The sequence below is a fragment of the Nanorana parkeri genome, unplaced genomic scaffold (genome assembly GCF_000935625.1).
Source record: "Nanorana parkeri isolate BGI_ZX_2015 unplaced genomic scaffold, ASM93562v1 scaffold373, whole genome shotgun sequence".
NCBI lineage: Eukaryota > Metazoa > Chordata > Amphibia > Anura > Dicroglossidae > Nanorana > Nanorana parkeri.
Genome location: NW_017306641.1, coordinates 1,310,699 through 1,323,895, shown reverse-complemented (window position 1 = coordinate 1,323,895; position 13,197 = coordinate 1,310,699). Strand labels below are relative to the sequence as shown.

The 13,197-nt window shown below is 39.3% G+C and overlaps 1 long non-coding RNA gene across 1 annotated transcript in view; it reads right to left on the bottom strand.

Annotated features, from left to right (window-relative positions):
* The window catches only part of LOC108789064, a 17,613-nt gene extending 10,563 nt beyond the window's left edge, over nucleotides 1-7,050 (bottom strand). Inside the window, exons 1-3 of the long non-coding RNA XR_001941376.1 lie at nucleotides 7,024-7,050; nucleotides 3,350-3,497; nucleotides 1,804-1,935 (exon numbers count right to left, since the gene is read on the bottom strand). This is a non-coding gene — a long non-coding RNA (uncharacterized LOC108789064). The remainder of the gene's footprint in view (nucleotides 1-1,803; nucleotides 1,936-3,349; nucleotides 3,498-7,023) is intronic.
* Nucleotides 7,051-13,197: the final 6,147 nt, after the last annotated feature.

Below are 13,197 nucleotides of genomic sequence, written 5' to 3'. Positions count from 1 at the left end.
ACGCAGTGCATCGCATTGATGCCGACTGCATTTTTTTCCCTGGCAGGTGGGGGCATGGCGGGCCATTGTAGTGAATGGCGCCATAGCCACACTCTCCAGCCGCAATGCGATCGCCCGCACGGGATCGCAGGGCACATTTTGCCTGGGGTCCGGTACGGTGCCGTTAAAATAGTGCAGCAGCATTTTTAACGCACCGCAGTGGACCGGACCGCAGGCACAATGTGCCCTTCGATCCCGTGTGGGAGATCGCATTGCAACCAGAGGGCTTGGCTATGGCCATTCACTTCAATGGCCCACCACGCCCCCTCCTGCCCGGCCAAAAGTGAGCCGGTGCAATGCAATGTAGTGTGTCTTTCAGACCCTAATGTTACCTAGGGACCCTAAAGAAGCCGAGATGCACATCACTTCCGGGGTCCAGTGATCGGGGTCGTTCCAGCCGGAACGCACTGCAAGTAATGTGTACAGGCCTTAAAACGGTACCAACAACACGGCTGCAGGAGCAGCCATATTCTTGCTATAACCACTTCCAGCGGAGGACGTACATTTACGTGAACCCGCGGGAAGTGGTTAAAAAAACACACACATGTAATGAAACACACACAGCACACACATATCACACACTCATTAACTGCCTCCGGGCCGGCCGTAGTAAAAAAACGGCCGGCCAGGAGCTCTCTCGATCTGTGAAGGGGGTCTAAACACCTGGTCTTGAAGTGGTTAAAAACACACACACACAGACAGCATCATTAATTTAAAAAAAATCACACACCCACAATAAAAACACACACACAACTAATACAATAGTTAATAAAAAAAAGTGTCCCCCTCTCCGGCTTACCTGTTTTGCAGAAAGGGGGGCTGAATTCCTGGGGTCCAGTGTGGCACTTGGGGATTCTCCTGATGTCCAGTGGAGAATCAGTGTGATCTGCATCTCAGGCAGAGAGCTACTCGCGGCGACCATCTTTAAAAACCTAATGTGCAGTCAGTCACTACAGGGGAGACAGGGGGACACCGGAGGCTCGCACAGATCCTGCCAGTCATGTACAGCCGTCGGCCGATACTCATGTAAGGTTCTCTGGCCCCTCAGGCGGCCCGGGCCCCTTACTTGAATATCGGCCGTATCCCCCTGACGGCGGCCCTGCTGATATTAAACTCAAGTAGAAAAGAAAACATTCCAAGAACAATTTGTGGTCTCACATTTCTCAGTTGCAGTTAAGCAATGCTGCTTGGACACCCAATCACCCCTAACCTACTGATTAGACAACTGAAGAGCACTACCACGCTGTGAAGTTCATCGCTCTGCCTTCTCCTTCATACAGAAAGCTCTTTGTGTAAGAATAAGAGCACTGTGCAATAACTTAGAACCTGATTATCTCACAGTGGTGCCCCCCTCTGTCTCACAGTTCTGCTGAGTAAAAGATTACACAAAGCTAATATAACGATGGAGTTGACTTACGTATTGATCTTTAATGCATACATATCATTATTTAATGTTAAACCATTATTTATTCACTCATTATTGTTTATAAATGATGCTTGCTTGAAGAACACCTGTCATAAAAGAAATATGTGGGTTTGCCACTGGTGACCTCCTTCTACAAAATGCAAATTGCCTGTCTATCACACAGGCTACAATACTTTCTGATTATCCAGAACAAGGGTGATCAGGAATTTTGACTTCATTTTGTTTTGCTGCATATTTTTTTCAGATCAGAATATCTCTCTTATGTGAGGTGCCCTTCATCAAGCTTGACTTAACAGGACCTCCTAATGACAGGGAAAAGTGGGATAATTCAAGCTTACCTTGGAATAAAGGGGCAATTCTCCATATTTCAATGGGACCGAGGCTGGCAAACTGGCCTAGGGAGCACTCTAAAAATAATAAAGGTAAGCCTGCCAGAGCCAGCATTATTACATAAGGGATCAGGAAAGCACCTAAAACAGATAACAGCGGCATGTTAATTGTTTCCCACACATTGTTACAACCATTTGAATATAAACTTTCTGTTTTTTTTTTGTTGGTATATCAGTTCTAACATCTGAATTGCAGACAGTAATTAATAACCTGTATGTCAGGCTTGCTGGGTGTTTAAGTAACATTTTTTGCTACAGTATTAGGTTCACCACATATAAGATATAACAGCAATGCAACAGATCCAATTATTGATTGCAACATCTAGGCCATGCCAGCAGGGGTGTGTTAAATCCTAACTCCAGCCAATTAAGATTTTTGTTCATTAGTTTTTTCTGCCTTCTACCTGCTGAGAAGATGTTCCTTTACTATTATTATAATTAACAAAATGGAAAGTACATGAACAGAAGATAAATCCAAATGAGATCAATATTTGTTGCGGCCACCCCTTGCATTCAAAACAGCATTAATTCTTCTAGGTACACTTGCACACAATTTTTGAAGGAACTTGGCAGGTAAGTTGTTCCAAACATCATGGAGAACTAAGAACAGATCATCTGTGGATGTAGGCTGCATCAAATCCTTCTGTCTCTTCATGTATTTCCAGACAGACTCTATGATGTTGAGATCAGGGCTCTGTGGGGGCTAAGCCATCACTTCCAGGACTTCTTATTCTTCTTTACAGATAGTTCATAGTTACATTTGCTATATGTTTGGGGTTGTTGTCCTGCTGCAGAATACATTTGGGGCCAATTACACACCTCCCTGTTGGTATGGCATGATTTATAATTATCTGCTTGTATTTCTCAGCATTGAGGACACCTTGCAAGTCTGGGGCTGCATTTTCAATGGAGTTGGAAATTTGGTCAGGATCAATGGTGTCCTCAATGCTAAGAAATACAAACAGTTCCTTATAGATGCCATGGCATCAAGGAGGCATGTGATTGGCCCCAAATGTATTCTGCAGCAGGAAAAAACCCCAAACATACAGCCAATGTAATTAAGAACTATCTTCAGCGTAAAGAAGAACAAAGAGCCCTGGAAGTGATGGTTTGGCCCCCACAGAGCCCTGATCTCAACATCATAGAGTCTGTCTGAGATTACATGAAGAGACAGAAGGATTTGAGGTAGCCTACATCCACAGAAGATCTGTAGTTAGTTCTTCAAGATGTTTGAAACAACCTACTTGCCAAGTTCCTTCAAAAACTGCGTGCAAGCGTACTTAGAATTAATGCTGTTTTGAAGGCAAAACGTGATTTGATTTGGATTTCTCTTCTGTTCATTTACTTTCCATTTTGTTAATTGATTAAATAAACTATTTTGCACAGTACTGTATATTTCTGAAATAAATGCAAACCAAAGACAAATAAAATTTCAATTGATCTACAAATGTGCTATGCCAATCCGTTAATCAGCAACCAGCATGTTTCAAAGTACCTCCTCCATGTTTGTATGCTAGATATGGAAATCTCCAGACATTTCCAAGTCCTACCGCATACCCCACCAAAGACAGCAAGTAATCTGTTTTGCTAGACCAAAACTCTCGTTCTGAATTTTCATTTGTACTTGTCACACTTGTGTTATCCTGAAAAAGAAAAAAAAATGGTGAAGCCAGTTACATTTATTATATGATTTACAGTATTCAATACTAAAACCAACAGCAACAAAAAACAGTTATCCAATCACGTGAAAAGCACCTGCATATGATTTGGTATTCAAAATGAACAGGAATATGCTTTTTACATGATTGGATAATCGAAGTGAATATTCACACAAATGTGTGAGTGAAGATTCTCCACTCCTTTAGTAAACCAGCTTTGCTGTCTTTTTGTGCTTTTTGTGGATGTTTTAAACATTTGTTGTTCATAGTTTGCAATTATGCAGCCTTTGACCAATTGTTGTAAAGTAGTGGTTGATATGTATTTGGCATGTAAAGATCCAAGGAACATAGATGATGTAAGTTGAAATAATCTATGTTAAGGGTAGTGAACAAATGGCAATCAAAATCTGGGTAAATCAGAGGAAGCGAATGTTGCTAGATTCACCTACCTATTGTTTTGCGTCTTTGAAGACAAGAAATTCTTCCGCTATTTTAGCTTACTTTTGTTTCTCTTCAAACTAATCCATTTATACATTTAGTGCATGAAGCAAAATGACAGTAATATGCATTAAACACTCATTCCAATTCGATGTAACAAACTATAATACAAAAGTTTCCATAATAAATCAAGATTAAGGATACAAAGGAACAGATTGTTTCCACAGTGGGCTGTGCAAGGACCCAGTGGGGAGAGAAAAGGGGGCTTTTTAGAAACCAGTCCAGACCTCGTATATAAAAGTCTTAGAAAAACATTTATTCACTAAATTGTTGTATACATAGTCTAGAACCAAGGAATAAAGTACAAAATCATGTCATCAATAAAAATATATATCATTAATAAAAATACATATTGAATATGCAGGTTCACCGTTAGGTGACAGTACCGTGCGGTTACGAGATATACGGTAACTTATTTTCAGATGATGTAAACGCTCCTATAGGTCCCTACATGTTTCGCCCCCAGAAGGGGCTTCTTCAGGGGAAAGAAGGCAGATCTCCGGGAGAACTGTATTCATGTATGTCCTCGCCAGATGTATAATCAAAGCAACAAAAACTAGATGACATGAAGCAGCTGCAACGAAATCATATAGGAGGTTGATTCTGTCGAAGGTAAACCGCCACGAACAACAATAGATGGAGGGATCGCGTCGGAGAACAGCACGCTATACTCCTCAGGGATCACGGGCAGCCGGTGAGGTACACTTAGGGGTCATGAAGTTCTATTAAAGGGACATATATAAACCAGATCTCTTGCCGCGTGTGAAGTTACTGTTTGTATCCCAGGAATCAGTACTGATTTTGTACTTTATTCCTTGGTTCTAGACTATGTATACAACAATTTAGTGAATAAATGTTTTTCTAAGACTTTTATATACGAGGTCTGGACTGGTTTCTAAAAAGCCCCCTTTTCTCTCCCCACTGGGTCCTTGCACAGCCCACTGTGGAAACAATCTGTTCCTTTGTATCCATAACCTGGGGTGTGAAACCTCCAGCTCCTCTAGATGCTATTTGCAACACACGCCTGCCAATATTATCCTTTAAATCAAGATTAAGACTTTTTTCCCCCTTCTAATCCAAGCAAAGGATGTAAGGAAGGAAGGTCATATTTATAGATCACAAAGCACAGAATGATACAATCTTTAAACTAGTTAGATAAAACCTAATAAATACACTAAGAGGATGTATAGAAGATAAATGATTTGAAAATGACTTACATTAGTTTCTGCTGACTTTTTCCCACAACATTTTAAAAATCCTGGTAGCGTTATATTTCCCATGTCCTTTTTGTCCCTTGCTGTAACCTCTGTGTTGTGCTGTGATGGAGTGATGTAAAGTTTAACAAGACACTGTACAGTGTAATTAAAGAGTGTAACAATTGACTTCTTGTGAATACTCAATCAGACTAGTACAGTACACCTAATCCACAATAAGACTGAAGCATGTTCATGGCTCTGCAAATATTTAAAGTAAATTACCGGAACCACTTAGAGACACTGCAACTCATACTGAGAATCAATTGTAAGTACTACAGTCTCGTTCAAGAGCTAGGTTATATGTCTGTGACAAGTGCAGCCCCGCCTTGGTTGAGAGGCTCTTTCAACATTAAATGGTAATTATTCTTTATGATTATGAATTGGATCCAAATTGAAAGATTCAAGCCAAAATGTTTTTCCAGTTTTGTGTAGTGTGGAAGGGTTTGCAACTTTGTCAAGTTTGTATTGCTAGTTTTGTCCCCCTTTGGAAAATTCACTTTTACTTTCTCTAATAGTGAACGCTATAAGCAAGTTAGAGGTGAGGGGAAGGGAAGGAGAAGTAAGGGGGAAATCTAAAACTGTACTTTTTTAGATTTAATAGGAGGCATGGGAAATCTCACAATAGGGGGCAATTATTTGATAACTACTGTTAGAGCGCTTCACCTTACTGGAGAGATTTCTTGTCACTTCCTGTTGTGTCTTTGGGACATGATGTGAAGAGAAACTTTCCCAGTGGAGCACACTGCAAATAAAACCTGACAGGGGTCCTAACTTTCTTTCACTCATTTGTATGGGGAACATTTGTATGGGGAACAATACTGTCTGTACACAAGGGAGCATGAGCACAGATCATGATGAATCACAGAACACTAGACATGTGCGAATCGTTTCGTACGAATCGAAATTCGTACGAATTTCCTGAAATTCGTAAATTCGGAGGCATCCGAAATCCGAATTGCAGTTTCCGAATGTATCCGAAATACGAAATTCCGTTAACGAATTTCGGATCCGAATTTGTTGAAATGGGAACTAATAATATTACCCCTGTGACTGAGGTTGAACAACATGACAAGATTTTTTTTTAACCAAAATATGAAATTCGGATCCGAAATCCTTTAACAGAATTTCGTATTTTGGATAAAAAAAAAATGACTGTTTGGTTGACCATTAAGAGGTTTTCTCTTCTGCTGCTGAGGGTTGCATTACAATACAGGCAGGAAATACGAAATTCCGTTAATGGATTTTCGTTCCATTACGAACATTCGTTATGATGAAGTTAAAAAGCAAAAATACCTTTGTTAATAATAATATTGGAGTTGATGGTAGTTTTTTTTTTATCCGAAATACGAAATTCCGTTAACGGATTTCGGATCTGAATTTCGTATTTGAATAAATGTTTTTCTAAGACTTTTATATACGAGGTCTGGACTGGTTTCTAAAAAGCCCCCTTTTCTCTCCCCACTGGGTCCTTGCACAGCCCACTGTGGAAACAATCTGTTCCTTTGTATCCATAACCTGGGGTGTGAAACCTCCAGCTCCTCTAGATGCTATTTGCAACACACGCCTGCCAATATTATCCTTTAAATCAAGATTAAGACTTTTTTCCCCCTTCTAATCCAAGCAAAGGATGTAAGGAAGGAAGGTCATATTTATAGATCACAAAGCACAGAATGATACAATCTTTAAACTAGTTAGATAAAACCTAATAAATACACTAAGAGGATGTATAGAAGATAAATGATTTGAAAATGACTTACATTAGTTTCTGCTGACTTTTTCCCACAACATTTTAAAAATCCTGGTAGCGTTATATTTCCCATGTCCTTTTTGTCCCTTGCTGTAACCTCTGTGTTGTGCTGTGATGGAGTGATGTAAAGTTTAACAAGACACTGTACAGTGTAATTAAAGAGTGTAACAATTGACTTCTTGTGAATACTCAATCAGACTAGTACAGTACACCTAATCCACAATAAGACTGAAGCATGTTCATGGCTCTGCAAATATTTAAAGTAAATTACCGGAACCACTTAGAGACACTGCAACTCATACTGAGAATCAATTGTAAGTACTACAGTCTCGTTCAAGAGCTAGGTTATATGTCTGTGACAAGTGCAGCCCCGCCTTGGTTGAGAGGCTCTTTCAACATTAAATGGTAATTATTCTTTATGATTATGAATTGGATCCAAATTGAAAGATTCAAGCCAAAATGTTTTTCCAGTTTTGTGTAGTGTGGAAGGGTTTGCAACTTTGTCAAGTTTGTATTGCTAGTTTTGTCCCCCTTTGGAAAATTCACTTTTACTTTCTCTAATAGTGAACGCTATAAGCAAGTTAGAGGTGAGGGGAAGGGAAGGAGAAGTAAGGGGGAAATCTAAAACTGTACTTTTTTAGATTTAATAGGAGGCATGGGAAATCTCACAATAGGGGGCAATTATTTGATAACTACTGTTAGAGCGCTTCACCTTACTGGAGAGATTTCTTGTCACTTCCTGTTGTGTCTTTGGGACATGATGTGAAGAGAAACTTTCCCAGTGGAGCACACTGCAAATAAAACCTGACAGGGGTCCTAACTTTCTTTCACTCATTTGTATGGGGAACATTTGTATGGGGAACAATACTGTCTGTACACAAGGGAGCATGAGCACAGATCATGATGAATCACAGAACACTAGACATGTGCGAATCGTTTCGTACGAATCGAAATTCGTACGAATTTCCTGAAATTCGTAAATTCGGAGGCATCCGAAATCCGAATTGCAGTTTCCGAATGTATCCGAAATACGAAATTCCGTTAACGAATTTCGGATCCGAATTTGTTGAAATGGGAACTAATAATATTACCCCTGTGACTGAGGTTGAACAACATGACAAGATTTTTTTTTAACCAAAATATGAAATTCGGATCCGAAATCCTTTAACAGAATTTCGTATTTTGGATAAAAAAAAAATGACTGTTTGGTTGACCATTAAGAGGTTTTCTCTTCTGCTGCTGAGGGTTGCATTACAATACAGGCAGGAAATACGAAATTCCGTTAATGGATTTTCGTTCCATTACGAACATTCGTTATGATGAAGTTAAAAAGCAAAAATACCTTTGTTAATAATAATATTGGAGTTGATGGTAGTTTTTTTTTTATCCGAAATACGAAATTCCGTTAACGGATTTCGGATCTGAATTTCGTATTTCGGATTAAAAAAAAAACTACCATCAACTCCTATATTAACAAAGGTATTTTTGCTTTTCAACTTCATCATAACGAATGTTCGTACAGTTACGAAAATGTGACAAAACTAACGAAAATTCGTATTTCGTACGAATCCGGATTGAGTTTCGGACACGAATGACGAAATACGAAATAACGGATATTCCGAAATGAAACACATTTTTTGACGATGCACAAGTCTACAGAACACAGCAAGTCAATAAAGCCATATGTATGTGTGCATTAGATCATCGTCATGTCCACTATACCAGCCCTGGCCATGTGTGATTAGATTGTTTATCCTTTTTGGATTCTCCCTCACACTAAATAAATACCATCTACTCTAGTTGCAACCGTCACATTAACCCACTATAACAATAACCTTAGTACTAACCTTCACAATAACCCCCTATAACCCCTAAACGTTACACTAGCTCTCACACTAACTCACAGTAACCTAAACCTACAACTAAACCCCCATATGAAACTCTGATGACTTCCACCAATTACGTTCAAGCCAAAATACCGTTTTTCTACTTGATTGGGTATTCTTTACAAAGTGACCACTGTCACTAAGCTAAGCGCAAACTTCCCCCACAAAGTGCAAATTCCCTTGCAGAGTTAACAGTCTATTTGGCTTTAGTAAGTCAACAGAGTCATTTCTTAGAGATTAGAAATTCCAATTTCTCTCTGACTTTCATGTATTGCATTCTTATTCTAAGCATATGACAAGTGTATCATATGAACTGAATTCTGGGAAAACAAATACCCTACAGTGGCTCCCTCCATACTACAAGGGTAAATGATCAATAATTCTAGAGGGCAGAGAAAAATGCTGTTGCTCTTATTGTATTCCTCACTGCCCTAACCGCTGGTATGCTTCTCTTTGACACTCTGGGTTGTGGACGAGCCCTGCGTGTCCTCATGTACAATGCAGTACTATTTGCCCTGCATTGTACTTGGAGAACAGGCTTCAGGGAACTGGTCATACTGCTGGAGGGAGCCTACTGGAGCGAGTATTACACCTTATTCCCCTACCCTAGACTTAGTGAGCATTTAATCCTTGAGGTGTGTGTGTGCGTGTGTGTATGTGTGGTTGGGGAGGGTGCTGCACTGCAAGGGTAATTTGTACCTCCCTTAAGTGGGACTTCAAGGAAGAAAGCGATGACAATAGTTATGACGTTTCTAGATATACCATAGAGAGATAATAGACTTTACCAAAAACATTCTAAAGGGCACCTACATGGAATAGCCTTTGTAAATAATTATAAATGAGCTTTTAGAAATTTACAGCAGTCAGGTTTGTTAAGGCAAATTTTTAAGTTATCACAAATCTTTGCTCTAGACACCATATTACTAAATAAGCCTTTTTGGTTTTTTTACATTTAAATTTGCCATGTAGGAACACAGTAGCAGAGGAAACCTGGTTTAATCTCTGGCACCGTCCAGAAAAACTGACTCTAGACTGATAGGATAGGTTTTTAAAACTCAAAGACTCACTGTGACAATCTTAAGCAGTTGTGGATTAAGAACAATCATGTTTCTCTCTCTCATTGATTGATACTTCATTATTTGCATTGTTGGACAAGGATTTGGGAGGGCTTGTTAACAGCAATAAGAACAGAGCTCAGTGTTAATCTACCAATTACAAATATTTATTGAGGATAAAAGAAGGGTGATTCATTGGGGAGGTCAATTTTGCCACATTTCACAAGACAGTGACAGAACAAAGACATAATTCTAATTCTGGTTATGCAAGTAACAATATAATTTGTTCAATATACTGATAGATTCTATGGAAGAATGATATGTTTTATAAATCAACTAAAGTAAACAAGTGATTAATTCATGAGTGGCCCATTCAGACTTCACCCTCTTTTGAATTCTCTTTTCAATTTTTCCTATTTAAAAAAAACCAAAAAGCTTTCTTATGAAGAATACACTATATAATAATACAAGTGTACAGTATATGTTCTGATTGCATACAGTGGCAGCACATGACTCAGTGGTTAGCATTTAATCCTTGCAGCACTGGAGGTTCCCTTTTCTAAAACTGGACAGGACAATATCTGCATGGAGTTTTCATGTTCTCTCTGTTACATCCCACACTCTAAAGAGATGCTGGCAGGTTAATTGGCTGTTGTCTAAAGCTCCTTGAGTGCAGTTACTCATACGTATGTACAGCATGTAAAAGTGCTCTGTAAACTGATGGTGCTATATAAATATACAATATAATTATTGTTATGCAAATTCAATCAAATTAACAATGACACACATTCTATATAACACATTATTGGAGACGTTTTATCTTGTTAACTGCAGACAGCAAAGGTGTTTGAACAGGCCTTCGGCTTCCATATCCCATACGATGCAGTGTAGAGAGGATCCTTGATTAAGATCTGCAGTAATTTCATGCACTGTTGCCCTTCTGTTGTCTTGTACCAATCTTGCCACTCTCCGTTCTGACCTAACATTGAATTGGCACGTTCAGACCCAGATTTGCGGCTGACAGACCGGTCTTGAAACACTTTAACAACAGCTGCTCTTGAACATTTAACAAATGCTGCTGTTTTTCTGATACTCGCTCCATGGCTCCGAGCGCCAACAATCATCCCACGTTCAAAGGCTGTTAAATCGCGTTGTTTACCCGTATCTTCAGAAAAAAATAACTTCTACTGTCGTGGTAAACAACCTGCTTCCCTATTTATAATGGTCTGGCCCTCTAGCAACTTCAGCGCAAAATTATAGCTAATTTGCCTACAAACGTCAGGTGATCATAATAATCTGGCCACTCAGTGTATATAACTTTTTAGTCATGTGTTCAAAATGACATTGAATGTTTTAATGATAATTTTGAGTGTATTTCTAGGCAAAACCTATTTTATCAGTTTTGGATAGAATGGAGAACGGATAGACCCTTTGTTTTGTTTGTTTTGTTTTTTATATTGCTGTATGTGTCCCCATTGGGGAGATCACCATCTATATTTGTCCTGGTGACCACTGTCACCAAGAGAGAGGTTGAGTGAAAAATTACCAATTTTAAAGGTGTGCCTAGAACAAAAGGTGAGGGAAATCTTACAATGGGGACACCTTCTGTTAGTACAAATTTCTCCTTCCATTGGGATATTTCCCCTGACCTCTTGTTGCATTTCTGGAGCATGACATGAAGGGATAGCAAAACAAATGAACTGGCAGGGATTTTAACTCTTCCCTAAACTATCAAAAGCAAACAAAAGTGGTGAGCAAATATGTATGCGTTGATTGAAACTCAATATTTAATTGCATATAATACATTTATATTAGCAACCTTTGTTAGGTAAATGCATTTTCCCATGTTACTCCACTCTCACACTGCAATTGAATGGAATACATGGCATCTAATACTCATTCAGAGATCATCTAAGTACACATGTGCTGATGGGTGTGATTGACCTTAAAACCCGACTGCAATCATAATTTCATGTTAAGTCTTGAGTAGGGGGATAAGGTTTAAAACCTTTGGCTAGTTTCTATTTTTTTCTGTGGCTCCACTGAAGAGACTTTTCCTCTTTTATCAAAGCTGTGGCTGAAGTTGGACTTATAGGCCAAACAATAGGCCATGCACTAAGGTTGGCAGCATTGCTTTATCAAGAAAAACACAAAATGATTTGTGTGTTTACCTATGTGTCTGGCCTGTGACAGTATCAGCTCCATTTCCTCTAGATCATTTGTTATAAAGTTTGCTTCTCACAATAAAGTAATTTACACTTTTATATTGCTGAAAGCCATTGTTTATTGTTGAGGACCCCAGCTCTACCTAACGTCTATTGTAGTACATGTTAATGACAGTAACAACCACTAACACTTACTTGATGAACATAAGTCTACAATACACATCAGAACTAGAACAATTAGTCCTGACATTAGCATGCTGTACTAGAGGCATTTTGTTAAACTTCACCTATAGGTCCCTTACTGATATTCTAGCTGATCTGGAATAAAGTTTAATGGTGAGGTTCTACAATAAGAATTTTTACACTGTAGGGTATCTTGGCTGTCTCCATTATTTGGAGCCACCAGAGATGACTCTTGGGCATGGTGTTTACTACTGTAAATGTCACTGTCAGCTATGTGGTACCTGCACTGAGACAGATATATTCTACATCTGCTCTTTTCTTAGCCATCCAATTTTCAGAGTTCAGCTTTAAGGGGAACAGTCGATTAGTTTGCTGCTGGCAAAAAGCAACTTCTTTGAGGTTTTCACTACAGACATTTTTCATGTTTAATAGTGTACGGGGTTTGTCTAATACTAAAAAGCATTATTGCCTCACGTTTGATAGCTACACAAGCAAGATTAAACAGTGTTGACACTGTAAAGTGGGATAATAGCTCCCTCTTTAGGAGAAGACTTGGAAATGTTATCTTTGTTGATTCAATTAATTGTTGTAACAAAAAAACATTTTCTAAGGTTGATTAAAGGAGAACTATGGGGTTAAGGCTTTTCCCCATAGTTCTCCTTAGGGTAATGGGAGGACACAGACTAGCGTCCTCCCGTCACCCTAGGCTCAGTATACCGCGAGCTTTAGCTCACGGTATACTGAGACGCTGCAGTATAGCGCGAGCTGCTGCTCGTGGTATACTGAGACGCCGCAGCTGAAGCGGATCCGCCCAATTATGCCGGGATCCACCCAGCTGCATGACTGACAGCTGGCTCTGCCTATCTAGAGGGAGAGCCAGCTGCAGCCGCCCCCT